A 21,123-nucleotide genomic window follows, 5' to 3' on the forward strand; every position below is an offset into this window, starting at 1 on the left:
TAATAAGAACTTTGTGGAGTTGACCATATGGATTTTAAGGAGTTGAACTTGTATAAAGCTGAACGTAATGCTACACCGGAATGTGGTGGTGGGGAAGAATCCAGGAGGCGGAGCGACGGATCGGACTGCGAACGAGACCAAAACCGACCCTCAGCCCACACTGCAGGACCGGACCCGACCGGACTTGAAGTAAAGTGTGAATGCAGGTTATGGAAAGTCATATTTCATTCTGGTAGAACATTTTCACATTTGGTGTTTCTTCAAGTTTGGGATGGAAGCCTATTTACAGTACCTTCATCTTCATCATTTGCTGTCCTGACAAGTTTTCGTGGCATAGATGACACACTCTCACACACTCTTCTCCTCGGTGATGTTTCCTGTCAAAAGGCAACTGAAGTGAAACGGAACATATTTGACTAGCAAAGGAAAATGACATCTCATATCAAAGTGTGTCTGTAGATACGTGATTCAGAATGAGTCACGTCTTGCTGCTGAGACTGGCTGCTGTGGGGATCGAACCTGTGACCTTTATTAAATTTGGGTCTTGGTGCAAAAAAAAAAACACTCCACCTTCAATGTGAGAGAAGGGGAAACACTTGCTAACGACCCCCTTCCAGCCTTTTAACTGATTATAAAATAGTGCAACTACACAACAATACAGTGTTGGTTGTCTGGAATACTTTCTCTTAAGTCCCCCTCCAGTGCATTTTGTCAATTTTAAGATCATTCATATGCTTCTGAGTCATGTCCTGACAGTGTTGATTAGCCACAAATCTTTTGACAAATAACTTAATTTTGTGCTCAACTTCAAAAAGTTAAGTCAGTTGCTAAAATAGGAAGAAGATGATGTATGATTGATTCAATGGAACACGGTAGTCCTACGTAATGACAATTCGGTTCTGACCGAGGACAAGCTGACATGTTAACTAGCTAGCTAGCTGTTAGCTATGTTAGCTAAGCCTACTGGATGTAACGATTGTCAGGCTAAAAACACCATTGAGTGACCAAAACATTAGCTCATAGGTTCCCAACCTTTTTTGGCTCGTGACCCGACTTTGTCATCACAAAAATCTAGGGAACCGAAACATTCAAATTCCGGTACACCATCGATAATATCATCAGTGACATCGTCAGTGATGTCACATATAACAGTATGCTTCTTTTTCCCTGCAGAATTGTGACTGATTAAGACTTTAATCTCAGAATCCTGATTGGTGGTTTAAAGTTATAATCTCAAAGATTTTCATCTAAAAAAAAAAGAAAAAAATGAAGTGAGTCCCTCACAATGTTGATTGAGGCTATGGTCCATTTGAAGCCTTTGCAGTATATAGTGACATGTGACATTAGCAATGTCACATAATGTAATGCAACAGCTTGGATCTCACCTGCAATTACCACTCATCACCATAGGTGTCACCCAAGAGAACAAAGCTGAAATCTTAGAGATTATCACAAAAAATTAATTAATTGATCATCATCTTTGGTAGTATAAAATTGTGTGTGGTGTAATATATATACACATGTAAGTGTATGTATGTGTATATATATATATATATATATATATATATATATATATACATATATATATATATATATATATATATATATATATATATATATATATATATATATATATATAATATATATATATAAAAGGCACTCATAGAACACTGAGAAGGTTTGAAATAGAACACAACCGCTAAACAGGTCGAAACACTGATTGGAGGGGGCGGGGCTTCAACATCCTAACACAGTGCTGCTGTGTATTTACACGGCTGTCTCTCAGGCTGAGACACTGGGACAGGCTGTCTCTCAGAGACACTGGGACAGGCTGTCTCTCAGGCTGAGACACTGAGACAGGCTGTCTCTCAGGCTGAGACACTGAGACAGGCTGTCTCTCAGGCTGAGACACTGAGACAGGCTGTCTCTCAGGCTGAGACACTGAGACAGGCTGTCTCTCAGGCTGAGACACTGGGACAGGCTGTCTCTCAGGCTGAGACACTGGGACAGGCTGTCTCTCAGGTTGAGACACTGGGACAGGCTGTCTCTCAGAGACACTGGGACAGGCTGTCTCTCAGGTTGAGACACTGGGACAGGCTGTCTCTCAGGCTGAGACACTGGGACAGGCTGTCTCTCAGGTTGAGACACTGGGACAGGCTGTCTCTCAGGTTGAGACACTGGGACAGGCTGTCTCTCAGGCTGAGACACTGGGACAGGCTGTCTCTCAGGTTGAGACACTGAGACAGGCTGTCTCTCAGGCTGAGACACTGGGACAGGCTGTCTCTCAGAGACACTGAGACAGGCTGTCTCTCAGGCTGAGACACTGGGACAGGCTGTCTCTCAGGCTGAGACACTGGGACAGGTCTAAATGTGAGAATGTTGTACTGCAGTGAAGCGACTCGGTCCTGCTCTCACAAAGCACCTTGTACTTCCTGGCTGTTCTTTCACTGTTGTTTGACAGACAGGGCGTTCCTGACAGATGTTTGCCTTTTAGATGATTCATTATAGAACAGGGAGGGAAGCCACTATCATACCACAACCACTGTCCATACAAGCTGTGTGTCTGTCTGCCTGTCTGTGTGCGTGCGCTCCAACAGTGGAAACCAGCCTTTAAAAAAAAAAAACAGATCTTATCTCCAGCTCATTTATTAAGTTGTATCTTTTAACGGATCTTTGAAATCTGCAATCAAATCTTCAGTATCGTTAAAATCTCTGATCCTGTTTAAATCACGTCAGACTGAACTCAACGTCATCAAACCCACCGGAACGATAAATCCTGCGACAGAAAAGGCTGCGATGTAAGATGTCCTGTGATGCAGCCGAGGTCTCACTGTCTCGTCTCGGAGACAAAAACGTAGTAAAAAAGACCAATCAAATTGTGTCTTCACTGTGGTGTTAAAACAGTCTCGTAAGTATTCACAAACAATAAGTCACGTAACTCGTATAGCCCAATGCACACATACATGCAGAGTGATTGTATCAGTGTGTCTGTGCCTTACCACTTGTATATTGTCATTATGTCAACTTAGCAAATGCAGAAAACAGTCTCAAAATAAGCCACACAAATAGGTGGAGATTCACAGATCATTTACTGTATATAAAAAAAATAGTGATATACAATTGGTAAGTTAGAGGAATGGATACTATTTACAGATAGAAATCACTCTGCATGTGTTTGTACTTTGTGTTTTACAAGTTATATTACTTGTCATACTTCACTTATCACACAGTTTTAATACCATACTTTACTTATCAGACTGTTTTAATATCATACTTAGTTTATCAGACTGTTTTAATATCATGCTTCACTTATCAGACTGTTTTAATATCATACTTCACCACTATTTTGATTGGAATTCACCTCTATATCTAATCACCTCCCATAGAACTCCATCAGTATGCTGGAAGAGGCAGGAGAGAGGAGAGGACTTTGTGTTGGTATGCTGGAGGCAGAGGGGGAGAAGGGAGCTGGTGGTGTTTGCATGCTGAGAGAAGGAGAGAGAGAGAGAGAGAATACTGATTCAGGAGAAAAAGGGAGACAGCTTCATTCATCACACCGGCCGAGGAGCGAAAGAGAGTACGTGCAGCAATCTCCATCTAGGAAAATGAAGCCAACACGGAAGTACCAAAAAAAACTGCAGTTTCCACTGAAGGAGCTGTGTGCGCGTTTGTGTTTGTGTGTGTGTGTGTGTGCGTTTCAGGGGTGTCTCAACACACAGACACGCACACACATTTTAACATATCCATCCCACAACATGCTCCACCACACACACACACACACTGCTGGGAGGAGGTAATAGAGACAGAGGGTCGGTATAATTCCTGGAAAAACAACAAACAAACAGGGATCCGAGTAATACCTGGTTCAGCTGCAGTGTCCATCCGTCCACACACACACACACACAGACGGTTGAGTTTTTAGCCTTCTCCAGCGATGAGATATTTATTGATATTTTTGTTTTTTTTATTTATTTTTTATGAGTCGTATTTATTGCAGGAGGATGTACACATTTCTATTGGTTTGTACAGTGTTAAAGAGAGCTACACACACACACACACACACACACACATATATACACAGGCTGGGAAGTGACCACCAGCCAGCAGATAATACTGGGAAGTTATTAGTCCAGTCAGTCCGCTCTCCAGCCAGCTACCAATAGCAGGCTAATAGTTGGCTAACAGATGACTATTAGTGGGCTAATAGTGAAAGTGGCCAGTTGATTTTTGGATTTACCAGTCACTCTGACTCGTATGTAGAATATTTTAGTTTACATTTATTTTACCAGGTAGTCACTTGAAATCAATGATCTCTCTTTTCGAGCAAGACCTGGCCAATACCAGCAACAAACCAGCGGGATAAAAATCCCTAGGAAGGAGAGAGGGGGGGGGGGGGGACGGAGAGGTTAGAGGGAGAAAGAGAGGAAGGGAGAGTCTGGATTCTGGTTGGTTGTTTCTCAGCCTGTCCGTCATGTTCAATCCACCAACGAGTGGAATGATTGGTTCAATTCCTCTCATGGAGTTGGGATGAACTGATTTATTTGATTCATCTGATTCCCCATCCGACTCCATTCATTCACACAGTGTACACAGGAATCGGGAGAATGGCTTCAGAGAGTCAGAATAGGGACAGAAAACAGCAGGGAAACCTACTCTCCCATTGGAAATCAACGGGCAGAGAACTGGGAGTTGCAGTAATCTCAAATTGGAAATGAAAGGGAGTTTTAGAACTGTCCCATTGGAAATCAATGGGAGGAAACCAGCCAGAAACCTCCCACCCTGCAGACTGGTGGGCTATTGATTGACAGCTCGGTTAACCAACAGAATCCCAGCGGCTTCATTGTACCATAGCAAACAAATCACTGGACCCCCCACAGAGCGAGCGGGGGGGGGTTGGATGTCTTTATTGTACCATAATATGATTATTATGATTATTATTATTATTATTGATCTGAGTCAGAGCTTCTCAACTGCTGCAGCATTGGCATTGGGACCCAACATGTTAATAATATTATAATATTAACTATATTTCTATGTACTTTTCAAAGTACTGAACAATAGTTGACACACACACACACACACACACACCGGTCCCAGTTTGGTTCCCAAGCCAGCCGTTGAGAAGCGCTGGTCAGACTGGATCTTGTGTCTTAGTTCAGAATTGGATTGTTCATTCAGGTGCCGCTGTGCTGCAGGTGTCCAGAGGGGGCGCTGTGTGAACGCAGTGTGTGCATTATAATCACAGGTTGATGTCATGTGGTGTGAAATGCAAACTCTGGGGTGAGACTAGTTCTAAACGAACGGTTCCTCAGAGGTTCCTCTGAGATCCAGGAGGAACCTCTGAGCACCTCAAGGTTCCTCAGACAGAGAAGCACTTTCTGATGTGATTATAATGCAGCAGAACAGGGACCGCCCATTTTGCCAACACCCCATTATTCCCAAAACAGTCTGGAAAAAAGTCTGTTGGTCTGAAAACACTCTTCCTGGAGTTATGAATATTCATGAGCTGCAATCAGTCGGCCCCGCCTCCTAATACACCCCCCCCCCCGCCCCGGGTTTATCGGGAGCATCTGTGTGCTGATCATGTCATTCTGCATACTAATTAGCCATGTGCTTCTGTTTGTTTGAGAAACATGGAAGAATGATGTCATTCTGCATAATAATTAGCCATGTGATTTTGTTTGGTTGAGAAAGATGGAAGAATGGTGTCATTCTGCGTTATAATTAGCCATGTGCTTCTGTTTGAGAAACAATGGAAGAGTGTATTTTCTGGACATTTTTCGGAATATTTGGGTTTCTGAATAATGGGTTGTCGGAAGTCGGAACAACGGCCCAGCACCCAGCAGAACGCCCGCAGCACGGCTCAGCCACTCTGCCTGGAGACTGTTCACTGAAAACAACACACACGCCTTGACTCAATGCTGTCCAGGACGTAGTCAGGGTCCATTTTTGATACCATTTGCCATTGCCTTGTTTGTTTTTTTGCTGAGTTACAACGTAATGATGATGAATCTTTTTCATGTAATAGCCTGTGTCTGTTTTTTATACCATTGCCATTGCCTTCTGCTGAGTTTGTATATTTGTGTGATTTCACTAAAGTGTAACGGAAAAGTCAAGAGTCTGCGTTTTTATTTAGCATTTTTATCCATAAGCTCATGATATTCAACCAAGATGAGATTCTTATTTAAACACATTAGTCCACTAAGAACAGTTTATTTAAGCAGGTTAGTCAACAAAAATCTTGTTTCATTATAATATGTAATATTAATATAATATAATATAGAGGTAAAACAAATATGAAATCCTGAAAGAAAAGAAAAATACAACAGAGAAAGATTTGAAACTCCTGGACAGTATATTAGATATATTGTTTATGATGCTTCAGTGAAAGGATGAGACTTAATGTTTCAGTGAAAGGATGAGACTATTAATGTTAATTTCAGTTCAAATGTAGTAAAGCGGCTGCGGTTTGGTAAAATCAGGACTAAATATCTTTGTGGACCTGCTCTCCGCACTCTGCTGGCAGGGAGCAAACTAATTAACGGAGAACAATGACCTGGGCTTCCCATTCCTTATCAGCAGCAGGAACAAAAGAGCTGCTATCACACGTTTTTATTATCGGAAATATACTTGATTAAAATACACTAAAGAGAGAGAGATAGAGACAGGCAGAGAGATATGGAGAGGACAGACAGACAGACAGACAGAGTGAGAGAGACACAGATAGATACATCTGCAATTCTAAGTGGTTTAGATAAATAAGAAAAAAATAAAGACAATAGTGTTGTCACGATACCAACATTTTGACTTTGATACCAATATCAAGTGTAGCATCACAATACTCAATATACCGAAACAATACTTGAAATTGAAACGATACTGCCGATCTTTTGGCAAAAACTAAAAACACACCTTTTCATACTCCACGATACTCGATAACTAATAGATTAGAAACAGAATGTTATCCGTCGACAGACCTGTCAATCACTCTGACACGACACAAGGTGGGCGAGGACCTGAACCTCGTTAACATGAGGACAAACGAGCTTCGTTAACCATTACAGCTTTCATTTGATTACTGCTACTGTGTGTGTGTGTGTGTGTGTGTGTGTGTGTGTGTGTGTGTGTGTGTGTGTGTGTGTGTGTGTGTGTGTGTGTGTGTGTGCGCGCGCGTGTGTGTAAAGCCCTGAGTCAGGCAGTACTGCCAGTTAACTAGATGCCCAGTCAGCATCTACAGGTGTCACACACACACACACACACACACACACTCTCTCTCTCTCTCTCTCTCTCTCTCTCTCTCTCTCTCTCTCTCTCTCAGACACACTCACACCCAGCCTCTCTCTCTCTCTCCTCTCTCTCTCTCTCAGACACACACACACACACACACACTCTCTCTCTCTCTCTCTCTCTCTCTCTCTCTCTCTCTCTCTCAGACACACTCACACCCAGCCTCTCTCTCTCTCTCCTCTCTCTCTCTCTCAGACACACTCACACCCAGCCTCTCTCTCTCTCTCTCTCTCTCTCTCTCTCTCTCTCTCTCTCTCTCTCTCTCAGCCACTCTCCCAAATTAGCTGTTAATCATAACAGTGAAAAGCGACGAGTCATGATTTTTACAGTCTGCTGCTACGCTTACTACCAGAAATTCACACACACACACACACACACACACACTCTCTCACACACACACACACACACACACACACACTCTCACACACACACATATGCACAGACACATGCACAGTCGCTCTCTCTCTCACACACACACACGCACACACACACACACACACACACGACTAATAATAATTGGTTCAGTCAGCATGGTTCTTTCTGCTGATCTTCGTCTGTGAGATCAAAATATTGTTTCTGCATTTTGATTGGCTGACATGTTCATTAGTAAATGTAGTGTTTTGACAGCGGCTCGTTAGTTATAATAATTAAGGAACATTTATCAGCTCAGAATAATAAATGATGTCTCTTAACGATGCCAGAGTTCTCCTTCACAATAAAAGCCCTCAGAACCAGTTCACATGTAGCTGTGGTTCTGTAGCTTGAGCTTCTGCAGGTCCGACCAGCCGGACTGGCTCAGCTGCTGAACTGAAGCGTTAGCGGACCTTGTCATGTGACCAGGGTCAGGCTTAACACATCTCGATGCATTGCCAACGATCCGATACATTAAACATAATGTAGCAACTAATGATATGATACGATACAATACAATACAACTCACCCCTATTGCGATGCAGTGCGATGCGGTCCAATGTCACGCAAAAGAATGATGGTATGCAATTCAATATGGTGCGGAGAGTTTGATTTTATTTTTGTGAAGCAGCAAATCTTAAATTAACTAAAAAGGAATCAATTTAAATAAAAAGTATTATTCACATTTCCAACTAATACAATAATAAGGCCTCTACTAATACTTATATATAAATAATTTGGATTTTACAGATGGAAAGATGTTAGAATGGTGGCTCAGTAGTTAGCACTGTCGCCTCACAGCTAGAAGGTCCTGAGTTCGATTCTCGCCTGGGACGCTGTGGGCGCTGGAGTTGTGACCCCCCCCCCCATATCTTCAGTGCCTACTGCCCAGGTGGGCTATCTCGTCGAAAGGGCCTTTCTGTGTGGAGTTTGCATGTTCTCCCCGTACCCCCCAGGGGGTTCCTCCGTACATAACCCCCCACTAAAAGACATGCAGAAGATCGTCATCCGACCAGTGACGACAACATCTGAAGTTGGTCCAATGATGGTCCAATGATGGTCCCCGGGCGCTGGAAAGAAAAAGCGACCACTGCTCCTGGCCTGCCCCCTGGAGGAAAGGACAAGCCTGTATGGGTCTAATGCAGAGGACATATTTCACCGGCCACCGTCAGCATGAGCGTGTGTTGTGGCCGCATGCATGTGTTGTAGTGTGTTCGTGTGACAATAAAGACGGGCTTCCGTCTGAAATCGTGTTTAGATATGAATATTATTTCCCCCATAGGTCATTACATTATCCAATTAGGGTCAGATTAACTTGATCAGCACAAAATGTTCCTGAGAGAGTGCTGCTCTCTGAACTCTCTTCTTCTTCAGGTATATTTCATCCCAGTAATTAACAGAGGGCTAATCCCTACGCCCTAACCCCTGCACCCCCTAGCTGTCACTTTCCTACGCCCTAACCCCTATGAAGTCACTTTCCTATGTGTTACCACCTGTGAAGTCACTTTCCTATGTGTTACCACCTGTGAAGTCACTTTCCTACACCCTACCACCTGTGATGTCACTTTCCTATGTGTTACCACCTGTGAAGTCACTTTCCTATGTGTTACCACCTGTGAAGTCACTTTCCTATGTGTTACCACCTGTGAAGTCACTTTCCTATGTGTTACCACCTGTGAAGTCACTTTCCTATATGTTACCACCTGTGAAGTCACTTTCCTATGTGTTACCACCTGTGAAGTCACTTTCCTATGTGTTACCACCTGTGAAGTCACTTTCCTACACCCTACCACCTGTGAAGTCACTTTCCTATGTGTTACCACCTGTGAAGTCACTTTCCTATATGTTACCACCTGTGAAGTCACTTTCCTATGTGTTACCACCTGTGAAGTCACTTTCCTATGAGTTACCACCTGTGAAGTCACTTTCCTATGTGTTACCACCTGTGAAGTCACTTTCCTATGTGTTACCACCTGTGAAGTCACTTTCCTATGTGTTACCACCTGTGAAGTCACTTCCCTATGTGTACCACCTGTGAAGTCACTTTCCTATGTGTTACCACCTGTGATGTCACTTTCCTATGTGTTACCACCTGTGAAGTCACTTTCCTATGTGTTACCACCTGTGAAGTCACTTTCCTACACCACCTGTGAAGTCACTTTCCTATGTGTTACCACCTGTGAAGTCACTTTCCTATGTGTTACCACCTGTGAAGTCACTTTCCTATGTGTTACCACCTGTGAAGTCACTTACCTACACCCTACCACCTGTGAAGTCACTTTCCTATGTGTTACCACCTGTGAAGTCACTTTCCTACACCCTACCACCTGTGAAGTCACTTTCCTATGTGTTACCACCTGTGAAGTCACTTTCCTATGTGTTACCACCTGTGAAGTCACTTACCTACACCCTACCACCTGTGAAGTCACTTTCCTATGTGTTACCACCTGTGAAGTCACTTTCCTACAACCTACCACCTGTGAAGTCACTTTCCTACGTCCTACCACCTGTGAAGTCACTTTCCTATGTGTTACCACCTGTGAAGTCACTTTCTTACGCCCTACCACCTGTGAAGTCACTTTCCTATGTGTTACCACCTGTGAAGTCACTTTCCTATGTGTTACCACCTGTGAAGTCACTTTCCTATGTGTTACCACCTGTTAAGTCACTTTCCTATGTGTTACCACCTGTGAAGTCACTTTCCTATGTGTTACCACCTGTGAAGTCACTTTCCTACACCCTACCACCTGTGAAGTCACTTTCCTATGTGTTACCACCTGTGAAGTCACTTTCCTACGCCCTACCACCTGTGAAGTCACTTTCCTACGCCCTACCACCTGTGAAGTCACTTTCCTACACCCTACCACCTGTGAAGTCACTTTCCTACGCCCTACCACCTGTGAAGTCACTTTCCTATGTGTTACCACCTGTGAAGTCACTTTCCTATGTGTTACCACCTGTGAAGTCACTTTCCTACACCCTACCACCTGTGAAGTCACTTTCCTACGCCCTACCACCTGTGAAGTCACTTTCCTATGTGTTACCACCTGTGAAGTCACTTACCTACACCCTACCACCTGTGAAGTCACTTTCCTATGTGTTACCACCTGTGAAGTCACTTTCCTATGTGTTACCACCTGTGAAGTCACTTTCCTACACCCTACCACCTGTGAAGTCACTTTCCTACGTTCTACCACCTGTGAAGTCACTTTCCTATGTGTTACCACCTGTGAAGTCACTTTCTTACGCCCTACCACCTGTGAAGTCACTTTCCTATGTGTTACCACCTGTGAAGTCACTTTCCTATGTGTTACCACCTGTGAAGTCACTTTCCTATGTGTTACCACCTGTGAAGTCACTTTCCTATGTGTTACCACCTGTGAAGTCACTTTCCTACGCCCTACCACCTGTGAAGTCACTTTCCTATGTGTTACCACCTGTGAAGTCACTTTCCTACACCCTACCACCTGTGAAGTCACTTTCCTACGTTCTACCACCTGTGAAGTCACTTTCCTATGTGTTACCACCTGTGAAGTCACTTTCTTACGCCCTACCACCTGTGAAGTCACTTTCCTATGTGTTACCACCTGTGAAGTCACTTTCCTATGTGTTACCACCTGTGAAGTCACTTTCCTATGTGTTACCACCTGTGAAGTCACTTTCCTATGTGTTACCACCTGTGAAGTCACTTTCCTATGTGTTACCACCTGTGAAGTCACTTTCCTATGCCCTACCACCTGTGAAGTCACTTTCCTATGTGTTACCACCTGTGAAGTCACTTTCCTATGTGTTACCACCTGTGAAGTCACTTTCCTACGCCCTACCACCTGTGAAGTCACTTTCCTACGCCCTACCACCTGTGAAGTCACTTTCCTACACCCTACCACCTGTGAAGTCACTTTCCTATGTGTTACCACCTGTGAAGTCACTTTCCTACACCCTACCACCTGTGAAGTCACTTTCCTATGTGTTACCACCTGTGAAGTCACTTTCCTACGCCCTACCACCTGTGAAGTCACTTTCCTACGCCCTACCACCTGTGAAGTCACTTTCCTACGCCCTACCACCTGTGAAGTCACTTTCCTACACCCTACCACCTGTGAAGTCACTTTCCTATGTGTTACCACCTGTGAAGTCACTTTCCTACGCCCTACCACCTGTGAAGTCACTACACCCTACATCCTCTTAGATCACTTCCCTTCGTACTGAAAACTGAATTGACACAGGGGGTAACTTTGTAACAACAACGCTTTCAGTGTTGTCAAGTGTTGTGTTTTCACCAGCCATTTATTTGATTCACAATAAGATATAAACCGACCACACAACTCCCAAAGGCAACTAATTATTATGGTCAATTTAATTTTAGTTACACACACACATACACACACACACACGCACACACACACGCACACACACATGCACATGCACAATATCAATAGACTTTTGTCTTTTCATTGCATATACTTTGGAACGTACACGACTCTCTCTCTCTCTCACACACACACACACACACACACACACACATACGCCTCCTCTCCCTATATCAATGAAGCTCCAGCCAATTAGCTAATGGCTCGTTAAGCACGCCATCCATTAGAGGTTCTAATCAATCAATTAATCAGGCCGACCAGGCTTCAGCCACCCTACTGATCACATGACGTGGTTACCATGGCAACCCCATGGGACAGAAATGATGACGAGGCAATTGAGTCAGCACAGGGCCTGTGTGTGTGTGTGTGTGTGGGGGGGGGGGGGGGGTGTGCACGCACATGCGCGCGTGTGTGTGTAGGTGTGTGTGCGTGTGCACTTACACGTTAACATCCATATAATATATAGCCATGTGCTTGCGCGATGACATCATGTATTGGCGATGTCAAAGGGTGGCGATTGACGATCTGACTGAGGTCAAGATCGCGCAACTCTAGTAGGCTATCATCTCTCTTGTTGCATTTTTAAACTGGCAGATGGGGGATTCAACTTTTAGTTGTTTACTCACCTAAATTGGCTCTCTTCCAAATAATGCAGCCACGTAACTAACGCTACGTACTAACGCGCCCACTCCCATACCAGCTAGATGATCTGGATCATGAGCTGCCAGAGTTAAACAGCAGGCGCTTTTGCGCGAATGCGGATGTTACACCGGGGACCGAGATGAATATGATACGGACTCGCGGGAGTGCGCGTAGGCCGGCTAATTGTTGTTTAACATGCAGGCCAACCGGCTAGGAGCAGGTTATAATACGGATTCCACTGCATGTTAAGAAGTGGCTTATGTCTCTCTCTCTCTCTCTCTCTCTCTCTCTCTCTCCCTCTGTCTCTCTCTCTGTCTCTCTCTCTCTCTGTCTCTCTGTCTCTCTCTCCCTCCCTCTCCATTTTGTTATATGAAGACGAATGATAAACAGTGATTTTTTATCAACACTTGATTTTGTCATTTTTAAAAGACAGTAATTTCATTTCCAAGGATCCTGAAGCAAATAGACCAGACCAGCACATCCGGGTACTTCGCAAAACGTCAAGGCGGCACCCCTTTTAGGGTTAAAACACAAGCTACTCGCCGCTGACTTCAATGTAAAATAGCAGTACAAAAAAAATCAATAGAAAAAGAACAGAATTAATTTAGTTTATAAATGATCCAAAGACACCATGACATGACAATATATTTCAACTGGGCCGGCCATAGAATGCGCAATATCCATCGATAGTACTTATGAACGCTGTATCCAGCCCACTGATGCGTTTCCACCAGGTTACATGCATCATCCATATAGGACGAATCATCGTGACATCACTTGACACCCAGACATGCTGAACCCTGTGGCAGTTATTAGTATGAGTTGTGCCAAACAAACGTTGATATCTCAAAAACTATACATCACATCGCTTATATTTTGACATTCTGAGAGAAGTAGCACAAGAGTTTGATGTATATGCATGTCGTGTTAAAGTTGTGTGAACTGTCGCAGTTTTTAAAATGTAAACAGAGTCAAGCCGGCTAGAGTCAGACACTCACGCCTCGCGCCACTTGGGCTCCATAGGGTTCCATTGCCGTTGCCACCCAGTGACGTGGTTTGTTTACCAAAATGCTGCTCGGCTGATCCCTCGTATAGACGGTGTCACCCCCCCTACTCTATAAAAAAAACACAACAACACAGATCCAGGTTTTGTATTTATTGTTAGTGAAACCAACACAGCAACTCTTCAGCATATTTATATCAAATTAAACGGTTTTAAATAGTTTGTTTGAAGTGTTTTCGGCTACTTGTTGCACAGTCTTTTCGCTTGACGCTTGCTGTTCTGGTCTATGACTCTGAGGGCGGATCCTGTCCGCTGTTACACTGAACTGTGACACGTGCCCTGTTGTCACATGTCAGTGGTGACATGGATTTGGTCGTAACAGGAGGAGCTGTCTGGAGCTCCTCATGTTGAGAGGCCGCTGCCGATACACCCTTTGACCAGCAAGACTATCCTCTATCGCAACGCTTCCCACCTGTAGAAACGGTCCATAATGGCCCACCGTCAGGCCTGTTCTTGGGGCAGTCGATGCCTACCAGCCGGCGCACCAACGACGTAATGATGATGACATCATCAACGATGACAATGATGTCATAGCATAGAGTTCACCTGTGAGGTCATCGGCGATGTCAGACATAATACCGATGATGTCATAGTTCCCTCGAACGTTGTGACATCACCAATGACGTGATGTCATACACCGGAACGCGACCATATAAACACAGTGTTCCGTGACGCTACAACACATCCGAGAGATTCCTGCTTGATTCCTTCGACTTCCATACTTCTTCAGGCATTCTTACTCCCTTAATAATGTCAACCATTAGCACAACCCATTGCGGACCCGAACTGAACCCCTGCTGTCTTACAACCAGCCAGGCCCTGGTGATCGACTGCCTTACACCCAGACCGGTCAACAGTGGTAATTCAACCGCGTCCCAGGACCAACCAGTCGGTCCCTATCTCCATCTCCGTGATTCTGATCGACCACAGCGCGTGAGCCCTCATACACGATCCAGCACACTTCACGAGGCAAGCCCAAAGGCTTTGCCCCCAGCAAGCACACAAGCTTCGCTACAATTTGGTCCTTCGAGCCGGATCAGAGGACTTGCGACGCTCAGAGATGGAGCAGGAGTCAGGTGAGCTCGCTCTGGTCACGGCACCCCACCGACCAGAGGAGCAACCCTTCCCCCACCAGATCGAATCTGGATACCGCAGAGTATCCAGGCTTCGGAGTAGTACGAGCGAGGCAGGAGCCCCAGGGCCAGACCCCCTACACTCCGACCAGACGATCCAACCGGGGCAGGAGCTCATCCGTAGCCACCAGGAAAACCGACTCCCTGCTCAGGCAGACCAGGCAAGGGCCGATCCCCTAGCTCGAGAAAAGGCTAAGTTTGACGATACGATCGTGCGCCAAAGGGAGACCAACCAGGACATCACTGAATGCAGCCCCCAGGAAAACCGATTCCGTGCTGGGGTAACACAACATGAGGCAGATTATGCTCAGCTAAGGGCTGAGTTTAAGGCAGACGAAGCTGCAGAGAACCTTATGGAGCTCCTATTGATCAAGTTCAGAGCCCTACCGGCCTCTGGCCACATTATCGCTAGGAGGAAGGCACACCAAGCAACATTACATGAAGAGATCCTAAGGATGGAAGCCGTAGTGGCGCAGGTCTGTGCTGGGTTCCAGGCCGAGGCCCTCCAAGTTAGAGAGCAGATAACTGCTCTAGAGCCAACGACCCAAACTACGGAACCCACTGTTCCAGTGCCAATACCACCCCACCCACCCAGACGGACCAAGCCACCCTGCTCCCCCGCAGGAAACCGGGGGGAGGGTGTACTACATCGGGAAACCGCCATGGGAAAACCGCCGTGTCCTCCTTAAGGTCTGCAAGGTGGTGATCAAATATGGGGACCAGAGGCTGGACACATACGCCATAATGGACGATGGGTCAGAGCGGACCTTGCTCCTGCACTCAGCGGCACAGCAGCTGGGCCTCACAGGCCAGCCCGAGGATATGCCCCTGCGGACGGTGAGGCAGGAGCTCCAGATGCTCCACGGGGCGGCCGTCTCCTTTACTGTATCGCCAGCAGGGTTTCCAGAGCAGACCTATCACATCAAGAGGGCCTTTACGGAACCGAACCTTGGTCTAGGCGAGCAAACTTACCCCATTACCGCCCTGCAGCAGAAATTCCACCACCTGAGGGATCTGCCCCTCCACCAGTTCGAGAGGGTCCATCCCGCCCTGCTCATAGGCTCAGATCACCCCGAATTGCTGAAGAACCTGGAGCTTCCGCGTACCGGCCCCCCCGGTGCTCCAATGGCAGTCCGAACCTGTCTCGGATGGGCACTGCAAGGCCCAATCCATGGCCTTAAACACCCTCGCCAAGAACAATCCTGCCTCCTTACCAGCTACGGGGCCCCACCGGCAGATCTCTACCAACAGGTCGTGAGGCTATGGCAGATGGACGTGCTCCCTTGGCGGAGCGAGAAGGCCAGCATGAGATCGCGACAGGATCAGGAGGCCATCACCTGCTTGGAGACCAGAACTCAGCGGGTGGAGATAGATGGCATACGCCGCTACGCTACTCCCCTCCTACGCGTGCAGAGCTTCCCCCAACTGCGGGCACAAAAGGAAGCTGTGCCCCCCCAGCTCCGAAGCATGGAGAGGAGGCTTGCCCGAGCCCCGGAGCAAGCCGTTGCCTACACAGCAGAGATACAGCGGCTGGAACAAGCCGGCTACGTGGCCAGACTGGAGCCTGGGGCCGAAGACACACCGACCAGCTGGTACATCCCGCACCACATGGTTGAACACAACGGGAAGCACCGGGTGGTCTTTAACTGCTCGTTCCTGTACCAGCGGATGGATCTCAACAAACTGCTGCTCCCTGGACCGACGTTGGGCTCCCTGCTGCTCCCCGTTCTCCTGCGCTTCAGGGAACACACCGTTGCTGTAAGCAGCGATATACGGGGGATGTTCCACCAAGTCAGGCTCCTCCCCGAAGACCGGCCCCTCCTCCGCTTTCTGTGGAGGGACGGCAAGAGTGAAGAAAGGCCTACCGTATACGAGTGGAGGGTACTCCCCTTCGGCACGACGTGTAGCCCGTGCTGTGCTACCTACGCCCTCCAGAGACACACCCTGGACCATACCCAGCCGGGGGACGTTGCGAGGGACTCAGTCCTCCAAAACTTCTACGTGGATAACTGTCTACAAAGCGTGGCTACCGAAGTAGAGGCGAAAGCCCTCATCGACCATGTAGAAACGGTCCATAATGGCCCACCGTGAGGCCTGTTCTTGGGGCAGTCGATGCCTACCAGCCGGCGCACCAACGACGTAATGATGATGACATCATCAACGATGACAATGATGTCATAGCATAGAGTTCACCTGTGTGGTCATCGGCGATGTCAGACATAATACCGATGATGTCATAGTTCCCTCGAACGTTGTGACATCACCAATGACGTGATGTCATACACCGGAACGCGACCATATAAACACAGTGTTCCGTGACGCTACAACACATCCGAGATATTCCTGCTTGATTCCTTCGACTTCCATACTTCTTCAGGCATTCTTACTCCCTTAATAATGTCAACCATTAGCACAACCCATTGCGGACCCGAACTGAACCCCTGCTGTCTTACAACCAGCCAGGCCCTGGTGATCGACTGCCTTACACCCAGACCGGTCAACAGTGGTAATTCAACCGCGTCCCAGGACCGACCAGTCGGTCCCTATCTCCATCTCCGTGATTCTGATCGACCACAGCGCGTGAGCCCTCATACACGATCCAGCACACTTCACGAGGCAAGCCCAAAGGCTTTGCCCCCAGCAAGCACACAAGCTTCGCTACACCACCCTTTCCTGACAAGGCCCACTAGAAAACCTCAAAAGTGTTTGTGGACCACAAATAATGTCTTTTCAAATAATGTCTTCTCACCCTTGGGTGCAGGTTGAAAATATATCGGAATATAGATTTATATCGGAATATAAATCTGAATGAATTTGCAGTATTGACCTAGATCATTTCAGATGGCAGTCGGTTTTCCCACATGCCCCTACTGCACTAAACAAGCTTGTTTTGACCACTGACAGGATCAGATAAAGGGATAGCTTCCATACTGCTCACCTGGCGTAATCCAAGTCTCCACAAGCCCTGAAATCTGCACTGTAGCCAGGTGCTAAAGGAAAGGATAAAGGCTATATTACATTTCAAATAAAAACAGGATGTAAACGATGTCTTGGCTGCTCTATCCTCTCCTTACGGTTTATGGTGCAGCTTCTTCTTCACTTGTTTTTAGACCTGGAAGTGCTGTACGCTCGCTCTGTTTCTGAAGCCAATGTGGAAGTGCTGTATACGCTAGCTCTGTTTCTGAAGCCAATGTGGAAGTGCTGTATACGCTAGCTCTGTTTCTGAAGCCAATGTGGAAGTGCTGTATACGCTAGCTCTGTTTCTGAAGCCAATGTGGAAGTGCTGTACGCTCGCTCTGTTTCTGAAGCCAATGTGGAAGTGCTGTACGCTCGCTCTGTTTCTGAAGCCAAATGGAAGTGCCTTAAACCTGCATTCTTTCAAATGGCCTGCGGGGGGTGACTCCACTGGTTGCAAAAGAAGTCCAGTTACATGGAAGTCAAAGAGAAAATGACTCTACTTCTTATGTGATTGATGACGTCAGTAAACACTTTCCTAATGAGTTGATGTCTCAATCTCTAGTTTCAAGTCTTCTTCATACAGCATCATGTTCATTTAGTACATTATGATCCTATTTACAGTCAAATAGACCATAAAGCAGACTATGTTTTCAGGTGATTGACAGGTCGTCTGTCCAGTGATAGCGCAGCTCGCTGATCTTGGACCAATAGCAGGCGACGCTGCAGCTCTTCTCATCCAAATTGATGTCACAAATTGGGAAGCAAAGCATGATGCTTCGTGTCTTCACTCCTCCGTCATTCTTCTGTGTTTTACAGGGAGCGAAATCATTTGTTACCCCTGGTGCTAGCCTGTTTGTACTGGTACCACTAGCATAATGCTAAAGCTAAGGTTACAGGTGATGAGTCTCAGTCAGAAAGACCCTGGTGCTAGCCTGTTTGTACTGGTAACACTAGCAGATGCTAAAGCTAAGGTTACAGGTGATGAGTCTCAGTCAGAAAGACCCTGGTGCTAGCATGTTTGTACTGGTAACACTAGCAGATGCTAAAGCTAAGGTTACAGGCGATGAGTTTCAGTCAGAAAGACCCTGGTGCTAGCATGTTTGTACTGGTAACACTAGCAGATGCTAAAGCTGAGGTTACAGGTGATGAGTCTCAGTCAGAAAGACCCTGGTGCTAGCATGTTTGTACTGGTAACACTAGCCGATGCTAAAGCTAAGGTTACAGGCGATGAGTCTCAGTCAGAAAGACCCTGGTACTAGCATGTTTGTACTGGTAACACTAGCCGATGCTAAAGCTAAGGTTACAGGTGATGAGTCTCAGTCAGAAAGACCCTGGTGCTAGCATGTTTGTACTGGTAACACTAGCCGATGCTAAAGCTAAGGTTACAGGTGATGAGTCTCAGTCAGAAAGACCCTGGTACTAGCCTGTTTGTACTGGTAACACTAGCAGATGCTAAAGCTAAGGTTACAGGCGATGAGTCTCAGAAACACGACTAATTGCCTTCTATTTGAAACAGAGGTATTTTGGTTTGGTTCAAAGTGAGTGACTGTGTTTAATCACGGCTAACGGGTCGGGCGTGGGTCTTATATTGACGGGTCTGGGCGGACACGGGTTTGCAAAATTGGACCCTTACCTAACTCTGGTCTATGGCTGTTATTTCACAAGATGTGTAACAGCACCCTCTACCGTATAACTGTGAAAACACTGATTGCCGCAAAATTTCGTCAATGGCGGGGAAAGAGTTAAAAGCTTTGCTTTGGTTGCCTGGCGGATCAGAACCAGACAAGGCAGCGAGACGCCTGATTGGCTGACGGTGTTTTCCGTGCTGCCAATGGAAAAGCAGAGAAAAGTGTGATTTTAAAAGCAGTGGGGGCGAGCAGCCGACTGATGGAGAGATGAATTAGTCATTGTGGCTGACACACACACACACACACACACGCACGCACGAGCACACACACACACACACACACACACACACACACACACACACACATACACACACACACACACACATACACGCACGCACGCACGCACACACACACACACACACAGGCATTGGCATGACCTCACTTACCCGACATGCAGTGTGTGTGTGTGTGTGTGTGTGTGTGTGTGTGTGTACACCTACTCTAAGTACTGCGTGTATCTCTCTCTCCCCCTCTCTCTCTCTCTGTGTGTCTCTCTCTCTCCCTCTCCCAGTAGTCCAGTAGGCGTGTTGCCACCAAATTAATGAGACTTCATGGGCAGCAGTCCCAGTGTTAAACCACACACACACACACACACACACACACACACACACACACACACACACACACACACACACACACACACACACACACACACACAGCATGTGAGGTGACAGACAGTCTGCGATCCCTTCAGGGGCGGCTCGGACAGAAACGAGGATCAGCTGATCAGATTCTGGATGTTGAACATGTGATGATTTGCGATTGTCATCATTTGATTGAATGATTTCAGGAAGCGAGTTCCTCTCAGAAATTCATATCAAACCTGGATAAAAAAGGGATTAGCGGCACTTCCCCTTCTTCAGAGCCAAAAAGTTGCACTTGTGTATAATCAGACCCCAGGAAGAATAATCGCTGCTTGAGGCAGTGGTTAATGGGGATCTTAAATAAATAAATAAATATGAATTAATACATGAAACAAAGAAGTGTTTGCCGACCATTCTCACACCACCCTCGCTCACCACTTCAACTGTTTCGTAATATAGCTACTTATAATGGAGAATATGTGTGATAAAAAGTTGTAAATGGTCCTGATGTTGTGCTAGTGGCAACCCTGATTGGCTGAGTAGCATCACATGCGATTATCAATGCATGCAATTGGTCTGTGATGTTTGTGAGGCTAGTGAACTAGTACCGTGCTTGTGGAAGAAGAAAGGAAGAGGAGGTGAGGCTCTTTCCTGAAGGCCACGGCGTTGTGTGAAAATATCTGTGTTTTGGACTGATCAGAACATTTTGTGTGTTCCCTCTCTTCTCTGCACTGCTTCACTCCGAGCTGACCAGCCAATCAGAGTGATTTCTCCACCAGCTGACCAGCCTATCCGAGTGATTTCTCTACCAGCTGACCAGCCTATCAGAGTGATTTCTCTACCAGCTGACCAGCCAATCAGAGGGATTTCTCCACCAGCTGACCAGCCTATCAGAGTGATTTCTCTACCAGCTGACTAGCATATCAGAGTGATTTCTCCAGCAGCTGACCAGCCTATCAGAGTGATTTCTCTACCAGCTGACCACCC

Source organism: Poromitra crassiceps, assembly GCF_964638095.1.
Source record: "Poromitra crassiceps genome assembly, chromosome: 20".
Taxonomy (NCBI): domain Eukaryota; kingdom Metazoa; phylum Chordata; class Actinopteri; order Beryciformes; family Melamphaidae; genus Poromitra; species Poromitra crassiceps.